Raw genomic sequence first — 24555 nt, forward strand, 5'->3', positions numbered from 1 at the left:
AACCAAACAGAAGAAAGAATTTCAGAGCTTAGAGACGAGACGAGACAAACAAACCCAGTCACGCAAAAATAAAGCGAAAAGAATTTTTTTTTTTTTTTTTTTTTTGAGACAGAGACTTGCTCAGTCGCCCAGGCTGGAATGCAGTGGCTTGATCTCCTCTCGCTGCAAGCTCCGCCTCCTCGGTTCACGCCATTCTCCTGCCTCAGCCTCCCGAGTAGCTGGGACAGCAAAAAGAATTTTTTAAAACAAACAAAGTCAGGCCAGGTGTGCTGGCTCATGTTTGTAATCCCAGCACTTTGGGAGGCGAAGGTGGGCAGATCACTTGAGGCCAGAAGATCAAGACCAGCCTGGCAAACATGGCCAAAACCCTGTCTCTACTAAAAACACAAAAATTAGCCAGGCATGGTGGCACATGCCTGTAATGTCAGCTACCTGGGAGGCTGAGCCACAAGAACTGCTTGAACCTGGGAGGCAAAGGTTGCGGTGAGCCAAGATTGTGCCATTGCACTCCAGCCTGGGTGACACAGCAAGACTCTCAAAAAAAAAAAAAAAAAAAAAAAAGAATAAAGTCTTTGAGAAATATGGGATTATGTAAACTGACCAAACCTACAAATTACCGGCACTCCTGAAAGAGACAGAGAAGAAGAAAACCACCTGGAAAATATATTTAAGAAAATAATTCAAGAAAATTTCCTTAATCTTGCTAAAGAGATAGATATCCAGGTATAAGAAATCCAGAGCACCTGTGAGACACTATCCAAAATGAACATCACCAAGGCATATCATCATCAGACTGCTGAAGGTCAATGCTAAGGAAATAATCTTAAAGACAAATAGAGAAAAAGGTCAGATCATGTACAAAGGGAACCACATCAGCCTAACAGCAGAGTTCTCAAGACACAGAGTGGCACACTGGATACGAAAAACAAGACCCATCCGTCTGCTGTCTTCAAGAGACCCATCTCACATCTAATGACACCCAAAGGCTCAAAGTAAAGAGCTGGAGAAAGATCATGCAAAGGGAACACAAAAAAGAGCAGGGGTTGCTATTCTTATATCACAGAAAACAGACTTTAAACCAACAACAGTAAAAAAGACAAGGGCATTACAGAGTGATAAAATATTCAATTCAACAAGACATAACTATCCTAAATATATACACACTCAAAATTAGAGCACCCAGATTTATAAAATAAGTACCTTTAAACCTAAGAAAAGACTTAGCCACACAAGTAGTAGTGGGAAACTTCAACATCCCCATGACAATGTTAGATCATTGAGGCAAAAACCTAACAAATTCTGGACTTAAATTTGACACAGACCAACTGGACCTAATAGACACCTACAGAATATTCCACCCATCAACCATACAATATGATCTGGAACATGACAAGGATGCCCACTATCACCACTGTTATTCAACACAGTACTGGAAACTCCTAGCTAGGGCAATCAGACAAGAGAAAGAAATAAAAGACATTCAAATTGGAAAGGAAGAAGGCAAATTACCCTTGTTTACAGACAATATGATCTTATTTTTGGAAAAACCTAAAGACTCCACCAAAAAACTATTAGGACTGATAAACATTCAGTAAAGTTGCAGGGTATAAAATGAACATACAAAAATCAGTAGCATTTCTGTATGCTAACAGTGAACAATCTGAAAAAAATTTTAAAAAGTAATCCCATTTACAAGAACCACAAAAAAATTAAATACATAGGAAGTAACTTAACCAAAAAAGTAAAATATGTCTACAATGAAATTATAAAACACTGATGAAAGAAATTGAGGAGGATGCCAAAAAAAAAGGGAAAGATATTCCATGCTAACGGACTCAAAGAATCAACATTTTTAACTTGTCCACACTAACTAATCTACAGATTCAAGGCAATGCAATCCCTATCAACATACCAATAATATTCTTCACGGAAATAGAAAAAACAATCCTAAAATTTATATGGAACCACAGAAGACAGAGAATAGCTAAAGCAATCCTGGGCAAAAAAACAAAAAAAACCTGAGGAATCCTATTACTTGACTTCAAATTATACTACAGAGCTACAGTAACCAAAACAGCATGTACTGGCATAAAAACATACAAATAGACCAACTGAACAGAACAGAGAATCCAGAAACAAATCCACACACCTACAGTAAACTCATTTTCAACAAAGGTGCCAAGAACATTCACTGGCAATGGGAAAAGGACAGTCTCTTCAATAAACAGGCCTGGGAAAACTAGATATCCATGTACAGAAGAATGGAACTAGACCCTTAACTTTCACCTTATACAAAAATCAAACCAAAATGGATTACAGACTTAAATCGAAGACCTCAAACAATGAAACTACTACAAGAAAACACTTGGAAAACCCTCCAGAGCATTGGTCTGGGAGAAAATCTATTGAATAACACCCCACAAGCACAGGCAACCAAAGCAAAAATGGACAAATAGGATCACATCAAGTTAAAAAGCTTTTGCACAACAAAGGAAACAATCAACAAAGAGATGACTCACAGAATGGAAGAAAATATTTGCAGCCTACCCATCTGACAAGGGATTAATAACCAGAACATATAAGGAGCTCAAACGACTCTACAGGAAAAAAATCTAATAATCTGATTTTTTAAATGGGCAAAAGATCTGACTAGACATTTCTCAAAAGAAAACATATAACTGGCAAAGAGGCACATGAAAAAGTTCTCAACATCACCGTAAGTGTCCTTCAACAGATGAACACATGGATAAAGAAAATATTATACATATACATCATGGAGTACTATTCAGCCATAAAAAGATTGAGATACTGTCATTTACAACAACATGGATTGAACTGGAGGTCATGTTAAGTGAAATAAGCCAGACACAGAAAGATAAACATTATATGTCCTCACTTATTTGTGAGAGCTAAAAATCAAAACAATTGAACTCATGGAGACAGAGAGAAGGATGGTTACCAAAGGCTGAGAAGGGCAGTGGAGGGGATGAGGGTGGGGGAGTAGGAAGTGACGGATAATGGGTATAAAAAAGCAGTTACAATGAGTAAGACCTAGTATTTGATAGCACTACAGGGTGACTATAGTCAATAATAATTTAATTGTACATTTTAAAATAACTAAAAGAGTATAACTGGATTGCTTGTAACAAAGGATAAATGCTTGAGGGGATGGATAACCCATTTATCACGAGATGATTATCACATACTGTATGCCTCTATCAAAGTATCTCATGTACCACCTAAATATATAACCTACTATATACTCCCAAGAATTAAAAATTAAAAGAATCAATGAAACCAAAAGTTGGTTCTTTGAAAGGTTATATGAGATTGACAGACCACCAGATAGATAAACTAAGAAGAAAGGGGATCCAAATAAGCACAATCAGAATTGACAAAAGTGACATTACAACCAACTCCACAGAAATACAAAAGATCCTCAAAGACTATTATGAACACCTGTACACACACAAACTAAAAAATCTAGAGAAAATGGATAACTTCCTGGAAAATCACAACCCCCCAAGATTGAATTAGAAAGAAACTGAAACCCTAAACACACCAACATCAAATTCCAAAATTGAGTAAGTAATAAAATACCTACCAACCGAAAAAGGCCCTAGACCAGATGGATTCACAAATTCTACCAGACATACAAAGAAAAACTGGTAACAGTCTTCCTGAACCTACTCCAAAAAATCAAGGAGGGGGGACTCCTCCCTAACTCATTCTATGAAGCCAGCATCACCTTGATACCAAAACCTGGCAAAAACACAACAAAACAAGTAAACTGCAGGCCAATATCCCTGATGAACATAGACGTAAAAATCTTCAACACATGACTAGCAAGCTGAATCCAGCAGCACACCAAAAAGTTAATTCACCATGATTAAGCAAGCTTCATTCTTGTGATGCAAGGTTGGTTCAACATACACAAATCAATAAATGTGATTCACCACATAAACAGAATTAAAAATAAAAACCCTATGATCATCTCAATAGATACAGAATAAGCTTTTGATAAAATCCAACATCCCTTATGATAAAAACCCTCAAAAAAAACTAGGCATCAAAGGAACATACCTCAAAATAATAAGAGCCATCTATGACAAACCCACAGCCAATCATACTGAACAGGCAAAAACTAAAAGTATTCCCCTTGAGAGCTGGAACAAGACAAGGATGCCCACTCTCACTTAACATAGTAGTGGAAGTCCTTGTCAGAACAATCGCACAAGAGAAAGAAATAAAAGGCATCCAAATAGGAAAACAAGAAGTCCAACTAGCTCTCTTCACTGACTATGTGATTCTATACCTAGAAAACCCTAAAGACTGCAAACGGGCTCCTACAACCAATAAATGACTCAGCAAAGTTTCAAGATACAAAGTCAATATACAAAAATCAGTAGCATTTCCATACAACAATAACGTTCAAGCTGAGAGCCAAATCAAGAACACAATTCCATTTACAATAGAATCAACAACAACTAAATACCTACGAATACATAGAAACAAACAAACAAATACCAAGGAGGTGAAGGATCTCTACAAAAACTACAAAACACTGCTGAAAGAAATCACATACGATGCAAACAAATGGGTAAGCATTCCATGCTGCTGGTTTGAAAGAATCAAAAAAATTAAGGAAGAGGGACTCCTGCCTAAACTCATTCTATGAAACCAGCATCACCTTGATACCAAAACCTGGCAAAAACACAACAAAACAAGTAAACTATAGGCCAAATAGCCTGTGGTAAGTAAACTACATGGCCCAATTAAAATGGCCATATTGCTCAAAGCAATCTGAAGATTCAATACTATTCCTATAAAGCTACAAACATTTTTCACAGAACCAGAAAAAAACTACTCTAAAATTCATATGGAACCAAAAAAGAACCCGAGTAGCCAAGGCAATACTAAGCAAAAAGAACAAAGTGTGATGCATCACATTACCTGAGTTATTTACCATAAGGCTACAGTAAAGTAACCAAAACAGCATGGTACTAGTACAAAACAGACATACAGACCAATGGAACAGAATGGAGAACCCAGAAATAAAGCCAACAGCTACAGCCATCTGATCTTGTATAAAGTTAACAAAAATGAGCAATGGGAAAAGTCTTCCTATTTCATAAATAGTGCTGGGATAGCTGGTTAGCCATATGCAGAACAATGAAATTATACCCCTACCTTTTACCATATACAAAAATTAACAAGATGGATTAAAGATTTAAATGTAAAACCTAAAATTACAAGAATCCTAGAAAAAAACCTAGGAAACACCATTCTGGACATGTGCCTTGGGAAATAACTTATGACTAAGTCCTCAAAAGCAAATGTAACAAAAACAAAAATTGACAAGTGGGACCTAATTAAAGAGCTCTTCCACAAGAAAACAATCAACAGAGTCAACAGACAACCTATAGAATGGGAGAAAATACTGACCAACTACACATCTGACAAAGGTCTAATATTCAAAATTTATAAGGAATGTAAACAATTGAACAAGCAAAAAAAAAGGACAAAAGATACAAACAGACACTTCCCAAAAGAAGACATACAAGTGGCCAAGAAACACATAAAAATGTTCAACATCGCTAATCATTAGGGAAATGCAAATCAAAACCACAATCAGATATCATCTCACACCAGTGAGAATGGGTATTATTAAAAAGTCAAGAAATAACAGATGTTGGAGGCTATGGAGAAAAGGGAAGGCTTACACACTGTTGGTGGGGATGTAAATAGTTCAGTCACTATGGAAAGCAGTTTGGAAATTTCTCATATAACTTAAAATAGAACTACCATTTGACTTAGCAATCCCATTACTGGATAAATTTTCAAAAGAAAGTAAATTGTTCTTACCAAAAGACACACGCACTCATATGTTCATCACAGCACTATTCACAATAGCAAAGACATATAAAATCAACCTAGGTACCCATCAATGGTGGACTGGATAAAGAAAATGTGGTCCATGTACACCATGGAATACTATGCGCCATAAAAAAAGAATGAAATCATGTCCTTTGCAGCAACATGGATGCAGCTAGAGGCCATTATCTTAAGCAAATTAACACAGGAACAGAAAATCAAATACTGCCATGTTCTCACTTATAAGCAGGAGCTAACCAATGGGTATTCGTGGACATAAAGATGGCAATGATACTGGACACCACTAGAAGGAGGAGTGAGGGAAAGGGGGAAGGGTTGAAAAACTAACTACTGGGTACTACGTTCACTACCAAAGTGATGGGATCAATCATACCCCAAACGACAGCATAACACAATATACCCAGGTAACAAATCTACTACACATGTACCCCATGAATCTAAAATAAAAAAATTATAAAAGAAAAAAAATCACACATGCATTAGAAAAAAAAGAAAGAAAAAAAGGAAATGTGACAAAATGTTAAAAACTGGTGAACTGGCCGGGAACATTGACTCAAGCCTGTAATCTCAGCACTTTAGGAGGCCAAGACAGGCACATCACCCGAGGTCAGGAGTTCAAGACCAGCCTGGCCAACATGGTGAAACCCTGTCTCTACTAAAAACACAAAAATCAGCCAGGTATGGTGGCATATGCCTGTAGTTCCAGCTACTCGGGAGGCTGAGGCAGGATAATCACTTGAATCTGGGAGGCAGAAGTTGCAGTGAACTGAGATTGCACCATTGCACTCCAGCCTAGGCAACAGAGTGAGACTTCGTCTCAAAACAATCAAACAAACAAACAAACAAACAAAAACTGGTAAATTTAGTAGAAGGTATATAGGAGTTCTCTATTATTTTGAATAATTGTATATGTCAACTTGACTGAATCAGAGGATGCCCAGACATTTGGTCAAACACCATCCTGGGTGTGTCTTTGAGGGTATTTCTGGATGAGATAAAAATCTGGATTAGTAGACTGAGTAAGGCAGATTGCCCACCCAATGTGGCAGACCTCATCTGTCGAGGGTATGAATAGAACAAAAAGGCTGTAAGAGGGAACTCTGCCTGCCTGAGTGCTTTAACTGAACATTGGTGTTTTCCTCCCTTTGGACTCAAGACTGAAACAACAAAACTCTTCTCAGGTCTAGAACCTGCTGACTTTTGGACTAGAACTTATACCACTGGCTCTCCTGCTTTTCAGGCCTTCACACTCAGTCAGGAATTATATAATAACTGTTTTGGGTATCCAGCTTACCAATGGCATATCTTGGGACTTCTCAGCTTCTAGGATCATGTGAGCCAATTCCTTGTAATATATACTATATAAGAAATTATATAAGGATTATATATATAATAAAATATATAGACACATCCTATTCATTCTGTTTCTCTGGAGAACCCTAATACACTGTAAATTCTCCCCAATTATACAGAAGCTCCTCAACTTAAAAACCTTCAACCTGCAGGCTGGGGCACGGTGGCTCACACCTGTAATCCCAGCACTTTGGGAGACCGAGGCAGGCGGATCACGAGGTCAGGAGATCAAGACCATACTGGCTAACACAGTGAAACCCCATCTCTATTAAAAATTAGCCAGGCGTGGTGGCGGGCGCCTGTAGTCCCAACTACTCAGGAGGCTGAGGCAGGAGAATGGCGTGAACCCAGGAGATGGAGCTTGCAGTGAGTCAAGATTGCGCCATCGCACTCCAGTCTGGGCGACAGAGTGAGACTCCATCTCAAAAAAAAAAAAAACCTTCAACCTGCAAATTTTCATAGAAACCAACAAAGCTATACATCCAATACACAGTACAACTCTAATGCAGGTACTGTTATAACTGAAGTGTTTTACAGTCTTTTCTTCCTGCTTAAAGCATTTGGTGCATAAGTATCTCTAACTCCATTCCATAATAAGACAGAGATGCTTGGTCTCAAACATTTTTGTTTGAGTATTAAGGTGAACATTATGCTACAACATAAATTTTAAAAGAAAAAGTACAACTGTTACCACCAACAGATGGCGTTAGTGATCACTTGTTTAGCATCAATCTGGACTTGAGACAAAATGAGCTGAGGAACAGCTTTTTGGACCTAAGCTCATATATCCATAAATTTTTGCCTCGTGCTAATAATACAGATGAATATTATTTAGGAGATGGAAGATATTTTAGAGATCTCAATTTAGGGTGCATTTCCAACCCCCAGGTCTTCTCTAATTTTAATATTTGACTCGTCTCAGGGCCCAAGTCCCACCCCCGAATACCACAGAGAATCATGGCTGTAGGAATTCATTGTAAAGTGATGAGAAAGTATTCTATCTTTCAAATGTGTAAGGATAGAAGAATACGAAGGTAGGAAAAAAAGGACAAATTTGCTAGCCCACTGCTTTGTTCCAATCCTGATTTTACATAAGACACCAATCCAATGCCAAGGTCATGTGATCTTGCCAAGTCCACGTAACCAATTAATGGCACAGGTAGATCTTAAATTCAAGTCTTCTGTTTGCTAATCCTCAGCACTTTCCATCAGCCCTTCTTGAATGTTTAAATGCTGTGGAAATGTGTGAGTCACCGGGGGTAAAATAACTAGTTTCTCTCCTTCATTTCTAATAAAAGTTCTTTAGTTGAATAAGATGACAAAGGAAACAGTATGTACAAAGGAACAGTGAAATCCTTTCTCATATTCAGTGGACTGCCAGTAGTTCAAGTACAGTACAGAGGGCAAATGTAAACAGAGGTGGGAAGCATCAGGAACTGAGTCTGAAGAAATAAAGGGCAATGTTTGTCACAATAATAGAAAAGCCTGGACTGTACACAATGAAAGGCAGAGTCCATATTAATGAACTATTAAATTGCATCTTACAAATTCCATTCAGAAGGATATATACAGAAACAGAAAAAGAGAGAGAGAAAGACCATACTGAATTCAGAAGTCTCAACAAATGGATACCTAAGCAATGACTTCAATTACAATAGACCCTTGGTATCGGTTTATGAAGTATTTTTTCCAAGACAACTTGAAAGATTTCCAAATTGGAGAATATTACTATGGCATATAAAACATTAAAGTATAATTATTTTAAAACTCCTTCAGACCTTTAATGATTCTAAGAAGATTGAAATAATTTATACTTATTCACGTTACTATATAAACTGTAAAGGTGACTCATATGCACCATGAATTTAAGCCACTACGAAATGTTACATTTTACTCTTTAATTTACTCTAAATTCTTCCCTCTACAGCTATTGCTTTTTGCTTCTCTTTGATCACCAGCAGTAGGAGTAGCTGCAGGAAGACAGTGCTGGCAACAAAAGCTACTATGGCCAGGCAACATGGCTCACACCTGTATCTCAGCACTTTGGGAGAGGGAAGTGGGAGGGCCACTTGAGCCCAGGAGTTCGAGACCAGCCTAGGCAACAAAATGAGACCCCCCATCTCTACAAAAAAATAAATAAGTTAAAAATTAGCTGGGCATGGTGGTTCATGCCTATAGTTCCATAGTCCCAGCTACTTGGAAGGCTGGGGTGAGTGAGAGAATTGCTTCAGCTTGGGAGGTCAAGGCTGCAGTGGGCCAAGACTGTGCCACTGCACACCAGCCTGGGCAACAGAGTGACACCCTGTCTCAGAAAAAAAAAAAAAAATTACTACACAAATAGTAGAGATTAGCAAATCAAATTGAGATTTACCTACTAGGTAGAAGACTAGGACCAATCTGGGCTCAGTAAATTACAAACTGTCATATGCCACGCATCCTCCCTGTCATTCATGGGATGGAATAGTGAGAACCCACAATTGTAAGTGTTAATTTGTGAAAGCCAGGAATCTATTCTATTAGCAACTGACTAGGAAAAAAACCTTTTTTGCTCTAATAGCAAAGATCCCTCTGGTCTTTTAAAAGTAACAATACCTATAACAACATAAATATTTGCACAGTGACTTGTAGCTTACCCACATACTTTAATTTCACCAGAAGGATTTCAAGAAATGTTCTAGTAAATTTACGACCTAGTTTTTCATCAGAACATTTTTATTAAGAACTGAGAGTACTAGGTCTCTGAAGATACACTTACTCCTTCCTGCGTAAGTTCCGGAGGCCACCCAATGACCAGAAGAAGGGAATTTCCTGTATAAGTATTGAGGTGTTACAGAGATTGAAACACAGTTCTTCATTTATTCTAATACTCCTCTAAGATAAATATTATTATTTATCAATAATGTAATCAATTTAAGAAACTGATAACCAGTTTAGGCAAGGAGGCTTAAAGAGGTTCAGAAGGTTATGGAATAGTGTTCTCTCTCAAGAAGAGCAAATAAAGCTTTCCAAGAAACCTTCCTTCCATCTTCCTCCCCACTCTGAAAAAAGGTGTCCCTATTTGTTTCATTTGCTAGAATTCCTTCATATTTACTTCTGTCTGCCAAGGAAGAGATGTCAGGAATATCTTCACAGAGAATCTGGTATCTGAGATGAGTCTTAACAAGCAGAAAATGGGCATATAGAAGGGAAATTTATGGTAAGGGCAATCCTGGCACGAGGAAATGCTATTTGCAAAGCCACAAGAATGGAAGAAATTGCCATAACGGAGGAATGTTGGTTCTTTGTAGAAAAAAGCACAAAGGTTTGGGGGGGAGGGGCATGGGGTGTGTGTGTCTGTGTGTGTGAACATGGAAGATAAATTACAAAGATAGACTCTAGCCAGCTCATGAAGCACTTACAACAGCATGGAAATAAATGTACTTTAATGTAAATCAAGATTTCCTAACTAAGAGACATGAATAAAACTTTAAGGCCATACATTGCCCAATTCCCCCAAAGTATGAAAACTGTGTACATGAACACACACAAAAATAAACTCATTTTCCTGGATCCATAGCTATTAGTGATTTTCAAAGGGACTCAGGAATAAAAAGCAGTTAAGAACCACTGTTCTGGGTGACTGGGAGTCCCTGTATAATTATAGACAGAGAAGTGTACCACAATACTTTTATTTTAGAAGGTAGCTTAGGTAACATTTGTGGACATTTGACAAATTTGAGAACCTTAAATGCAGAAGGAGCAATAAGGAGGTTATTATCCTACTGCAGCCAAGAAATTATAAATACAAACATCAAAAAACCTAATTCCAGAGAATTTTCAAAGTAAAAGTACCTGAATTCATCAACCAGCTGCATGAAGACTGTGAGAGAGAAAAAAGCTAAGGTTGCCTTATTCTACCTCTTAAAGTTCACGTCATTCACTTATTACATACCATCATCAGTAAAAGCCATTAAACACAGCACAGCAGCTGCAAGTGATAGGGTGCCACTTTGTTTTATTTGCAATGAGCCACCACTGGAAAATTAAGCACAAAATGTCAAATATCCCAAAGAGGAAACACTGGTGGCCTAGCGCAGGGTTTGGCAAACTGGCCCACAAGCTAAATCCAGCCCCATTTTTGTAAATAAAATTTTAACAGAACACAGCCACTCATCCATTTATGTGTTGTCTATGGCTGCTTTCACACTCCAAAGGCAGAACTGAATAGCTGCAACAGAGACTTGCATGGCCTGCAAAACGTAGATTTTAATTTACTTTTTGGGCCTTTAGAGAAGGTTTGCCAACCTCTCGCCTAGAATAAAAATGGATAGATTCTACTTCAGAAAGTACTGGGTTTTTGTTTGTTTGTTTTTTTGAGACAGAGTCTCACTCTGTCACCAAGGCTGGCGTACAGTGGCGTGATACTGGCTCACTGCAACCTCAACCTCCCAGGCTCGAGAGATCCTCCCACCTCAGCCCTCCAAGTAGGTGGGACTATAGGTGTGCGCCACCATGCCTGGCTAATTTGTGTGTGTGTGTTGTTGTTGTTTTTGTAGAGATGGGGTTTTGCCACACTGCCCAGGCTGGTCTTGAACTCCTCAGCTTGGGCAACCTGCTTGCCTCAGCCTTCCAAAGTGCTGGAATTACAAGTGTGAGCCACCGCACCCAGCCAGAAAGCACTGCTTTAGTGCAACAGATGTGAGTAACATGCAACGTAAGGAACTCTCTACCTCTGTGCATGGATCAAATCCAGCCACGTAGCCATCAGCCTTCTGGAGCAGCTGTAGATAACTCTGCAATAGCAGCAAGCTACTTCTAAGATCATCATCAAACTGAATTTACAAAATCCCAAGTATTACTCCATTTAGAAAAATACTATTCTCAAAAGCAACATATTAGGGGCCAACGTTTCAAACCAATCCAAATCATTGTCCTTCCCCTATTCTTCCATTCATATCTACCTTCTCTCTCCTCAAGGTTGCCTTTTAAAACGAAAAACAAGAAAATACTAAAGATCCAAGTGTTATCAGTAAAACTGCTGAAAAACCAGGCTCACTGCAACCTCCGCCTCCTGGGTTCAAGCAATTCTCCTGCCTCAGCCTCCCGAGTAGCTGGGATTATAGGCACCCACCACCACGCCAGCTAATTTTTGTATTTTTAGTGAAGACAAGGATTCATCATGTTAGCCAGACTGGTCTCAAATTCTGGACCTCAGGTGATCCATCCACCTTGGCCTCCAAAGTGCTAGGATTATAGGCGTGAGCCACCATACCCAGCCTGCATGAATTAAAAAAAAATTTTAAAAACAGCTTTATTTGGTCCAAAAACAAAAGCTAAATTTTAGTCTATTAATTACGTGACAGACTAAATGGATTGTTGGTGGTGTGTACCTGTAAGTGAGAGGACAGCTTGAGCCCAGGAGTTCAAGACTAGCCTAGGCAACACAGCAAGACTCCGTCCACCTCAATGTAAAAAACAAACAAACAAACAAAAACCTTTATTTTTATATAGGTTACACACAATAAATTATACATGTTCAACGTACATATATAGCATACACCTATGAAAAATCAAGATAGGGAACATACTTAGTCACCCCCAAAGTGCCTGCCTTCTTTTTTTTTTTTTCTTTTTTTGAGACAGAGTCTCACTCTGTCACCCAGGTTGGAATGCAGTGGCGCGATCTTGGCTCACTGCCACCTCTGCCTCCTGTTCAAGCGATTCTCCTGCCTCAGCCTCCTGAGTAGCTAGGATTACAGGTGCCCGCCACCACAGCCAGCTAATTTTTGTATTTTTAGTAGAGATGGGGTTTCACTATGTTGGCCAGGCTGGTCTCGAACCCCTGACCTCAGGTGATCTGCCTGCCTCAGCCTCCCAAAGTGCTAGGATTACAGGCATGAGCCACCGTGCCCAGCCAGTGCCTGCCTTCTTTTGCTCTGCATAATTATTTTGAGACTCATGCCTGTTGTTGTGACTATCAATAAATAGTTAATTCCTTTATATTGCTAAATAGTATAGTTACATCACAATTTGTTTATCCATTTTTTCCAGTTTGTGACTATCATAAATAAAGCTGCTGTGAACATTAGTACACAAATCTTCTCAGTAGATACCTAGGAGTGGAACTGCTGGTAGGTGTACGTTAACTTCTTTTTTTTTTTTGAGATGGAGTCTCACTCTGTTGCCCAGGCTGGAGTGCAGTGGTGCAATCTTGGCTCACCACAACCTCCACCTCCCAGGTTCAAGGGATTATCTTGCTTCAGCCTCCCGAGTAGCTGGGATTACAGGCATATGCCATGACGCCCAGCTAATTTTTGTATTTTTAGCAGAGACAGGGTTTCACCATGTTGGCCAGGCTGGTCTCAAACTCCTGACCTCAAGTGATCCACCTGCCTTGGCCTCCCAAAATGCTGGGAGACACTTCTGTATGTGCCCAGCCTGTATGTTAACATTTTAAGAAACAACAAAACTGTCTCCTAAAGTAGTTGTACTGTTTTACAGTCCTAAAAGCAAAGTATAGAATTCTAGTCTTTCACATCTTTGCGATCACTTGGTATGGTCAGTCTTTTAGATAGGTAGTGCTAGTTCACTGATTTTAATTCCCATTTCTTTAGTGACTATTAACATTATAATTAATGTAATATAGGCTCTCCACAGATCGTGCAGTGCCTGAGCCTCTCCGCTGGCACAGGCTCTGCTCACACCAGCTCGCTCCTGCTGTCATGCCCACCACCATCAAGCGGGAGTTCAAGGAGTTGGATGCTCAGCATCGCTGGCAGCTGCTGTACTTGATGATCACAGTTGTGTTAAACTGCAAAATGCTGAGAACGATTATATGAATGCCAGCTTAGTTGACATAGAAGAGGCACAAAGGAGTTACATCTTAACACAGGGTCCACTTCCTAACACATGCTGCCATTTCTGGCTTATGGTTTGGCAGCAGAAGACCAAAGCAGTTGTCATGCTAAACCGCATTGTGAAGAAAGAATCGGTTAAATGTGCACAGTACTGGCCAACAGATGACCAAGAGATGCTGTTTAAAGAAACAGGATTCAGTGTGAAGCTCTTGTCAGAAGATGTGAAGTCGTATTATACAGTACATCTACCACAATTAAAAAATATCAATAGTGGTGAAACCAGAACAATGTCTCACTTTCATTATACTACTTGGCCAGATTTTGGAGTCCCTCAATCACTAGCTTCATTTCTCAATTTCTTGTTTAAAGTGAGAGAATCTGGCACCTTGAACCCTGACCATGGACCTGTGGTGATCCACTGTAGTGCAGGCACTGGACGCTCCAGCACCTTCTCTCTGGTAGACACTTGTCTTGTTTTGACGGAAAAAGGAGACGATATTAACATTAAACAAGTGTTACTGAACATGAGAAAATTCCAAATGGGTCTTATCTCAGACCCCAGATCAACTGAGATTCTCATACATGGCTATAATAGAAGGAGCAAAATGTGTAAAGGGAGATTCTAGTATACAGAAACAATAGAAAGAACTTTCTAAGGAAGACTACCTCCTGCTTTTGATCATTCACCAAACAAAATAATGACTGAAAAATACAATGGGAACAGAATAGGTCTAGAAGAAGAAAAACTGACAGGTGACTGATGTACAGGACTTTCCTCTAAAATGCAGGATACAATGGAGGAGAACAATGAGAGTGTTCTACGGAAACGTATCTGAGAGGACAGAAAGGCCACCACAGCTCAGAAGGTGCAGCAGATGAAATAGAGGCTAAATGAGAATGAACGAAAAAGAAAAAGGCCAAGATTGACAGACACCTAACATTCATGACTTGAGAATATTCTGCAGCTATAAATTTGGAACCATTGATGTACAAAGCAAGACCTGAAGCCCACTCCAGAAACTAAAGTGAGGCTCGCTAACCCTCTAGATTGCCTCACGGTTGTTTGTTTACAAAGTAAACTTGACATCCAGGGGATGAAGAGCATCCACCAGCATAAAACCTTGCAGAACCTTTAATTGGATGTTAAGTGTTTATAATGGGTGTATGAAATGTAGAAAGATGTACAAGAAATAAATTAGGAGCGATTACTTTGTATTGTACTGCCATTCCTACTGTATTTTTATACTTTTTGGCAGCATTAAATATTTTTGTTAAATAAAAAAAATATATATAATATAAGGACTAAACATCTTTTCATATACTTAGCGTATCTTCTGTGGTGAGGTACCTATCAAATATTTTGCAGATTTCAAAAAATTGGATTGTTGGTGTTTAGTTGAGAGTTCATTAGTATATATTCTAAATACAAGACCTTAATCACATATTTGATTTGCAAGTATTTTCTGACATCCTGCAGCTGGTCTTTTCATTCTCTTAAGAATTCTCTCTTCAGCCGGGTGTGGTGGCTCACACCTGTAATCCCAGCACTTTGGGAGTCTGAGGTGGGTGGATCACCTGAGGTCAGGAGTTCGAGACCAGCCTGGCCAACATAGTGAAACCCCATCTCTACTAAAAATACAAAAATTAGCCAGGCATGGTGGCACATGCCTGTAGTCCCAGCTACTTAGGAGGCTGAGGCAGGAGAATTGCTTGAACCTGGGAGGTGAAAGTTGCAGTGAACCAAGATCACACCACTGCCTCCAGCCTGAGTGACAGAATGAATCTCAAAAAAAAAAAAAAAAAAAAGAATTGAATTCTGTTTTGAAGAGCACATTTTCAATTTGATAAAAAATCATTTTATCAATGTGCTATTTTATGAATCATGCCTTTGGTGTTGTAACTAAAAATAATTTTGCCTGACTCAAGATATTTTGTCCTAATTTTGCCAAAAGTTTGTAATTTAAGGCTTGACCGTTTAGGTCTTTGATTCATTTTGAGCTCATTTTCCCACACAGTGCAAGATATAGACTGAAGTTCATTTGTTTGCATTTGGATATCCAATTGTGCCAGCATTATTTGTTGAACAGACTATCCTTTCTCTGCTGAACTGCCTTTGCACCTTGTCAAAATTCAGTTGTCCATTTATGTACTGGCTTACTTCTGGACTCTGTTCTATTCCATTGATCTATTTCGCCATCCTTATACAAATACAACATTGTTTTGACTACTTTAGATTTATAATAAATTGTGATATCAGATAGCATTAGACCTCCAACTTTGTTCTTCTTTTTACAAAGCTGTTTTGGCTATTCTACGTCCTTTACATTTCCACACGAATTTTAGAATCAGCTTGCCAATTTCTATACCCCCTCCCCCCTGCCAAAAAAGAAAGCCTGCTAGCATTTTGACTGGAATCACATTGATCAATTTAGGGATAATTGTCATCTTAGCAACAATGAGTCTTCTCACCCATAAACAAAGGGTATCTCCCCACCTATCTAAGTCTTCTTTACTCACTTTCTACGATGCTGTGTAGTTAACAGTATTTCATATCTGATACTATTATCAATAGTACTGGTTTTATTACATTTCAATTTCCAACTGCTCATTGCTAAATAAATGCAATTGATATTTATAGACCGACTCTGTAATCCACAGCTTTACTAAATTCACTTAGTCCCAGAAATTTTGCAAGTTCCACCAGATTTTCTACAGACAATCATGTCAACTACAAAGAAGATACTTTACTTCCTCCTTTCCAGTCTGGATGCCTTTTCTTTTTTTTTTTTTTTTTGCGATGGAGTCTCGCTCTGTCGCCCAGGTTGGAGTACAGTGGTGCGATCTCGGCTCACTGCACTCTCTGCCCTCCCAGTTTAAAGTGATCCTCCTGCCTCAGCCTCCTGAGTAGCTGGGATTACAGGCACCTGCCACCATGCCCTGCTAATTTTTTTTGTATTTTTAGTAGAGACGGGGTTTCACCATGTTGGCCAGGCTGGTCTCGAGCTCCTGACCTCAAGTGATCCACCCCTGCTCTCCAGCATCCCTAAGTGCTGGCATTACAGGCGTGAGCCACCAGACCCAGCCTATTTCCTTTTCTTGACTGTATTGGCTGCAGTGAACCTCCAGTACACTGTGAAACAGAAGTGGTGAGAGTAGCCATCTTTGTTTTGTTGCTGGTCTTAGGGAAAAAGCATTGTCTTTCACCATTAAATATGATGCTACCTACAGTTTTTTCAGAGACATCCTTCACTGGGCTGAAGAAGTTCCTTTCTAATCCTAGTTTTCTCAAAGTGACTACCCAGAATGAAGGTTAGATCATCAAATGCTTGCCTCCCCTGCCCCCAGTTTTCTGAGATGATCATATAGTTTTTCTTTTTTACTTAATGTAGTGAATTACGACGATTGCTTTTTAAATGTTAAACCAACTTTGCATTCCTGAAATAAACCCCAGTTAATTATGATGTATTTTTTAATAAACTGTTACATTCAATTTGCTAAAATATGGTTAGAACTTTTGTATGTATGCTCGTGTGAGTTATTTCTGTGTAGTCTTCTTGCCTCATAATGTCTGTCTAGTTTGAGTAAGAAGGTAATGCTGAGCTCACAAAATAAGTCAGGAAGTACTTCTTCCTCTACAATTTTCTGGAAGTGTTTGTATAGAACTGGTCTTAATTCTTCCTTAAACGTTCAACAGAATTTACTTGTGAAGTCATCTGGATCTGAAGTTTATTTTGGGGTTTTTTTTTTGGTGTGGAAATATTGTAATCACAAATTCAATTTCTTTAACAGATACGGGGTTATTTCAGGTTGTATATTCTTCTTGAGTGAAGTTTGGTAGTATGTGTATGTCAAAAAATTTGTCCAATTCATCTGTTTTAAAATGTATAGACATAAAGTTATTCACAGTATTCCTGTTATCCTTTTATATCTGTAGACTCTGTAATGATGTCACTTCTGTCTTTCCTGATCTCAATCAGCACAGTTAGAGTTTTATCAATTTTATCGATGTTGCCACAGAACCAATTTTTTTAACTTAAACTAGTTCCGTGGCAACATCAATAAAATCAATTTTCATTGATTTTTGTCTAATTAGGAGAAAGTTTAAAAACAATTTCCACACTGATCTTTATCATTTCCTTTACTGTAATTGCTTTCGTTTTACATCAAAATCATTTTCATTGATTCTAATGAGTAGAAAGTTAAAAAACAATAATATCCACACTGATCTTTAGTATACCCTTTCCTGTAACTACTTTAGTTTAATCTGCTCTTCCTCTAATGCCTTAAGGTAGAAATGGAAGTGAATGATTTGAGATCTTCTTTTCTTATGTAGGCATTCAGGGCTATAAATTCTTCCTGAGTTCCACTTCAACAGTATCCCACAAATTCTTTTTTCTTTATTTATTCTGTTAAGAAACAGGGTCTCACTCTGTTGCCCCATGTTGCTCCAAGCTACAGTGGCATAATCATAGCTCACTGGCCTCAAATTCCTGGGCTCAAGTGATTCTCCTTTCCAGTAGCTAGGACTACAGGCATGTGTCACCATGCCTGGCTAATTTTTTCAAAAAAATATTTGTAAAGACAGGGTTTTGCTATGTTGCCTAAGCTGGCCTTGAACTCCTGGCCGTAAGTGATCTTCCCACTCCAGACTCCCAAAGTGTTGGAATTACAGGCATGGGCCACCACAACCAGCCCCACAAATTCTGATATGTTGTTTTCATTTTGATTCAGTTCAAAAGACTTTATAATTTCCCTTTTGATCTCTTCCTTGAACCATAAATTATTTAAAATTGTGTTGTTTAGTTTCCAAAGACTAGATTTTCCCCCATTTTGTTAATAGTTTCAAATTGAATTACACTGTGATCAGAGAACATACTTTGAAGGATCTCAACCCTTTTAAACTATTGAGACTTTTTTGTGGCCCAAAATATAGTCCATCATGAAAAATGTTCTGTAGACATTTGAGTAAACTGAGAATAATCTGTTATTGTTGGGTGGAGATTCTGTAAATGTTAATTAAGTAAAATTGGTTGACCGTATTGTTCAAGTCTACTATATATCCCTATGATTTTCTGTCTGCTTGTTCTATCATTTATTGAGAGAAGAGTAAGTATCCAACACAAATTGTGGATATGACAATTTCTCCCTTGAATACTATCAGTTTTTGTTTCAAGTATTTTGAAATTCTGTTATTAGGGGCATAAATGTTTAGAACTATTACATCCTCTTGATTAACTGCCCTCTTTATCATTTTGTAATGACATCCTTTATCCCTGGAAATAGTCTTTGCTTGGGTCTTGTCCAATATTAATAAAGCCACATAATGCTCTTTTGACTACTGCAAGCATGGTGTATCTTTTTCCATCCTTTACTTTTAGCCTATTTGTGTCTTAACATTTAAAGTAGGTTTCTTGCAGGCAGGAGATGGTTAACTCTTGTTTTTTTAATCCAATCTCACCATTTCTGCTGCTGCTTTTTTTTTTTTTGATGGAATCTCGCTCTGTTGCCAGGCTGGAGTGCAGTGGCACGATCTCAGCTCACTGCCACCTCTGCCTCCCAGGTTCAAGCAATCTCCTGCCTCAGCCTCCTGAGTAGCTGGGACTACAGGCATGCATCACCATGCCCGGCTAATTTTTGTATTTTTGGTAGAGACAGGGTCTCAACATGTTGGCCAGGATGGTCTTGATCTCCCGACCTCATGATCCTCCCGACTCGGCCTCCCAAAGTGCTGGGATTACAGGTGTGAGCCACTGTGCCCAGCCCATTTCTGCTTCTTAAATGTGTTTACGTCTTCTAGATTTTATGTGATTATTGATATGGTTAGGTTTAAGTCTATTATATTTTGCTATTTATTTGCTTTACATTTGTCCCATTTTTTCTCATTTTATGCCTTCTTCTGAATAAGTAAGTATAGTTTCTAATTCCATTTTATCTCCTTTGTTGGCTTCTTAGCTACAACTCATTGTTTCACAGGATTGTGTTAGAATTTATAGTATTTAACTTTAAGTTACCATGGTCTTCCCTTCAGATGATATACCACTTCATGTATAGTACAGTAACTTTACCAAGTATCACATCTTGCCCACCTAAGTTTCTAGACCTGAGGTATACTACGTCTTTGTCAAAATGGGAGAGAAGCAAGTACTAGAAAAACATAAAAGAAATAGTAACAACAAACTGAGACCTCCTCCTTAGCTTCATTTAAAAAGAAAGAATTGAAAAGGAATTAGATATTTAAAAATTAAAACTCTGTAACTGGACCACCTGGGTTTGAATTCTATTTCTGCCCCTTACATATTGTATAACCCTGGGCAAGTTGGTTAGCCTCTGTGCCTCAATTTCTACATCTTTACAATGAAAGTAACAGAAACGTCCAAAGAGTTAATACAGGTAAAATGCTTAGAACACCAAGCATCTATTAAATGCTCAATGTATTATTATTCACACTGTATAAGACAATATTTTCTAACTCCCTATACCTTATCTTGTTTACACAGCCCCCACACAAGGTTACTCTGCTCCAAGTGAATCAGCAAGGAGATTAACTATAGTTAGACTCTTAGTTGCAAAAAAATCAAATTACCTCAAATATCATTACATATATGATACTATTTATTGAACATTTGTTATACGCTTAGCACTGTTCTAAGCTTTCCATGTGTCATTCTCACTTAATCCTCACGTCAACCCAGTGAGAAAAAGTATTGTTACGATGCTCATTTTACAGATGAGAAATGAGACAGAGTTTAAGCGATTTGCCCAAGGTCGCAGGGGCTGGTAAAAAAGCCAGAATTCTAATGTCAAATGTCTGACACCAAAGCCTACAATCTTTCCTGTGGGTGGGGAGGAATGAATGTAGTCTCAAGAAGGGCAGGAGCCACAGAAGTACTAAAGGAAGAACACTATCTACAGTGCCAGAAACTAGAATCTTTTTTTTTTTAATTATTATTATTATTATTATTATTATACTTTAGGTTTTATGGTACATGTGCGTAATGTGCAGGTAAGTTACATATGTATACATGTGCCATGTTGGTGCGCTGCACCCACTAACTCGCCATCTAGCATTAGGTATATCTCCCAATGCTATCCCTCCCCACTCCCCCCACCCCACAACAGTCCCCGAAGTGTGATGTTCCCCTTCCTGTGTCCATGTGTTCTCATTGTTCAATTCCCACCTATGAGTGAGAATATGCGGTGTTTGGTTTTTTGTTCTTGCGATAGTTTACTGAGAATGATGATTTCCAATTTCATCCATGTCCCTACAAAGGACATGAACTCATCATTTTTTATGGCTGCATAGTATTCCATGGTGTAGAATCTTCACTCTCATGTTCTGTACCTCTCTCTCAAACCACATGGTTTCTCTCAGAATTTTGTACTTCTCTCAGCACACATGCCCTACTCTTTTATAGTTACCAAATGGCTTCCTCATCTCCTTTATCATTTCTGTAAATCATAGCTTCTGCTTACATCTCCTTTCCATTCCCTTAAACTTTAGTTTTACAGGACTCTACACCAACACATCTTTGTCCCTTCAGCTCCCATAGTTCAATGGTAAATTAACTCCATGTTTTCTATAACTGACTACATAAATTTTCCCAGGTGGTTGATGGATTAGCAGCCCTTAGGTCAAATGCCCACTGCTGGACCAATCCCCTGCAATACAGTTTTATATGGTTAAAAAAAATAGCTATTGAGGTCTGTTCTTCTGCAATGTACTGCAGAAAAAGCCGATTTACTCCAAAGGAACTGTGGGCAAGCCAGAATTATAAATGACATATCTAGGATACTGACTCAGATAAATCACTACTACTCTGGGACTCAAAAGTCTTGCCAGGATTTCTAATCTACTTAGTTATAGTAGTTAAGTAGTTATAAATACAAATTTCGGTTGTTACTAAGGGGATCATATAATTTACAGCATCACATAAGACATGAAATACAGGTCCAGTGATTATTAAGTCAAAGGTTGCCATACTCCATTCAAGAGTACCACAACTGAGGAGGAAAACCCACTGTCATCTATTATTTCAAATACTGTTCAGAGTCAGAAGTAGTATCAATGACCCTATTCATCCTTATAGCTTTAGGCCATATTGGAATGAAGCAGATGAGGTGGCTAGGTTTGTTGACTTGATTCCTACAGCCAATTCAGCTGTCCAAACTGTTTAGATAAACAAGTACAGCACAGATGGCTTCATTAGTACTGCTTGTTCCCTTAAGTCCAAACCTTCAAAGTGGTTATCTTTAAAAACCTTTTGGCAATGAGTTCTATCTGTCACCTTTTGGATCTCTTGAAGAAAGGAAATAGAGTGACACGCTAAGTTAGTGAATAACAATATGTACTATCATTTCAATTCTAATTTCCCCTGCTTCATTTCTAAGGGCTGAACATTTAGTCCCACCTCATCAAATGTACTGTATTTCCCACCACATCTCAAACAAACCCTTCAATCCAAATCGTGCCAACAAAACCCAGTTCTTTTTGCCACATCTTGAGTCACGCTGTTTCAACAATCAGTATGTTCTTTCCACCTAAATGAAACACATTCCTTAAGGACCACTCCTGTCCTCACTGAGCCTCTTCTGTGAACTGCTAATGCTCTTCAATCTCACACAAAACAACATATTGTTTTATGTTATTTACTGTGGTTTCACATATTAAGACTGTCTCTCACCAAGAAGACATGAACAACAATACTTTTAACACTCTCAAGTACTGTGCTTACAAGAAAACATTTAAAAACACCAGTGGCCAAAACAGGCAAGTCAGAAGCAGAGGTTCTTATCCATAAGATATCCTCAAAATGTTTCTCTTTAAGTAGACTTATTCCTGTCCCTCTAGCTTTAAGAGATAGGATCTAAACTACACAAACATACAAAAATATATCAGCATATCAAAATTGCAAAAAAAAAAGAAAAAACTTACTAATCACCCACCTACAAACCCCTAAACTATCTATAAAGATTTCAGCACATACACAAAAGTGTAGCTTAAGAAAAGCAACAGAAAACATACAGATTTGTCATGTAAGCTAATTCCAGAAGGCAAAAAAATGTTCTAGACAAATCCTGGAAATCTAAATCAGGATTGGAAGAGGTATAACGAATAATTTACTCCAGTAACCCTAGAGATCTAGAATAACCACAGATGCAACAGAATCTGGGCTATAATTACACTTGATCTTCAAAATTCTGAAAGAAAGAGTAAAAGAAATCCTTACAATGATCCTATGAGAAGGCACTATTATACCCAATTACAAATAAAAAAGCTGAATGTTAAACAAATTAAGTAACTTGCCCAGATTCATACAGACTTTCATCAAAGAATTATAACCATTGTCTATCCTTAAAAAATTTATTTAATTTTAACTTAGTAAATTATATGGCTGATCCCAAAAACATGTAGATACTTATTAGAAATTTAAGGAAACATAAAATTGAAATTTAGTTTTGACATTCACATTCCTTTCAATGCAAATTTAAGATATACATCTATTAGCCGACGGCAGTGGCTCACACCTGTAATCCTAGCACTTTGGGAGGCCAAGGCGGGTGGACTGCCTAAGCTCAGGAGTTCGAGACCAGCCTGGGCAACATGGTGAAACCCTGTCTCTACTAAAACACAAAAAATTAGCCCGGCATGGTGGCATGTGCCTGTAATCCCAGCTACTTGGGAGGCTGAGACAGGAGAATACCTTGAACCTGGGAGGTGGATGTTGCAGTGAGCCAAGATCATGCCACTGCACTCTAACCTGGGCGGCAGAGTGAGACTCTATCTCAAAAAAAAAAAGAAAGATATCCATCTACTAGAAAATAAAACTGATAATTTTTGACTAGACCTAACCAAAATCTATAGCCATATTGTTTTCCTAGCCAGTACATTTGAGCATATCACTACTTGTTCGAAAATCATTATTGTGGCCAAGCGTGGTGGCTCACTCTAGTAATCCCAGCACTTTGGGAGGCTGAGGCAAGAGGATCACTTGAGCCCAGGAGTTTGAAACAAGCCTAGGCAATAAAGTAGAGACTATGTCTCTACAAAACACAAAAAAATTAGCCAGGTGTGGTGGTGTGCACCCATAGTCCCAGCTACTTGGGAGGCTGAGGCAGGAGGATCACTTAAGCCTGGGAGGTCAAGGCTGCAGTGAGCTGTGATCATGTCACTGGAATCCAGTCTGGGTGAGAGAGTGAGACCCTATCTCAAAAGGAAAAAAAATCATTAATGTCATTTAACTTTTTGACAATTGTTTAACCATTTGGGGAAAAAGACAAAAATTAGATCTTACATTAAAATAAGATGAATTAAAAATGAAAAAATTTAAGCCATAAAAATACTAGAAGTAAACATAAGTGAATTTTAAAATATATTTTGACATAGGAAAGGCTTTCTAGGACTCACAGTAGAAACAGAAACAAAAGAAGAGACTGATCATCTGATTAAAGGTGGTGCTGGCCGGGTGTGGTG

At 38.4% G+C, this 24555-nt stretch overlaps 1 protein-coding gene and 1 pseudogene across 3 annotated transcripts in view; one reads left to right on the forward strand and one right to left on the reverse strand.

The window, feature by feature from the left end:
* The window catches only part of RALGPS2 (Ral GEF with PH domain and SH3 binding motif 2), a 193656-nt gene that overhangs the window by 156772 nt on the left and 12329 nt on the right, over positions 1–24555 (reverse strand). The window lies entirely within an intron of this gene.
* On the forward strand, positions 13950–15195 carry LOC103890572 (tyrosine-protein phosphatase non-receptor type 2-like; annotated as a pseudogene).

The sequence above is a fragment of the Pongo abelii genome, chromosome 1, assembly GCF_028885655.2.
Source record: "Pongo abelii isolate AG06213 chromosome 1, NHGRI_mPonAbe1-v2.0_pri, whole genome shotgun sequence".
NCBI lineage: Eukaryota > Metazoa > Chordata > Mammalia > Primates > Hominidae > Pongo > Pongo abelii.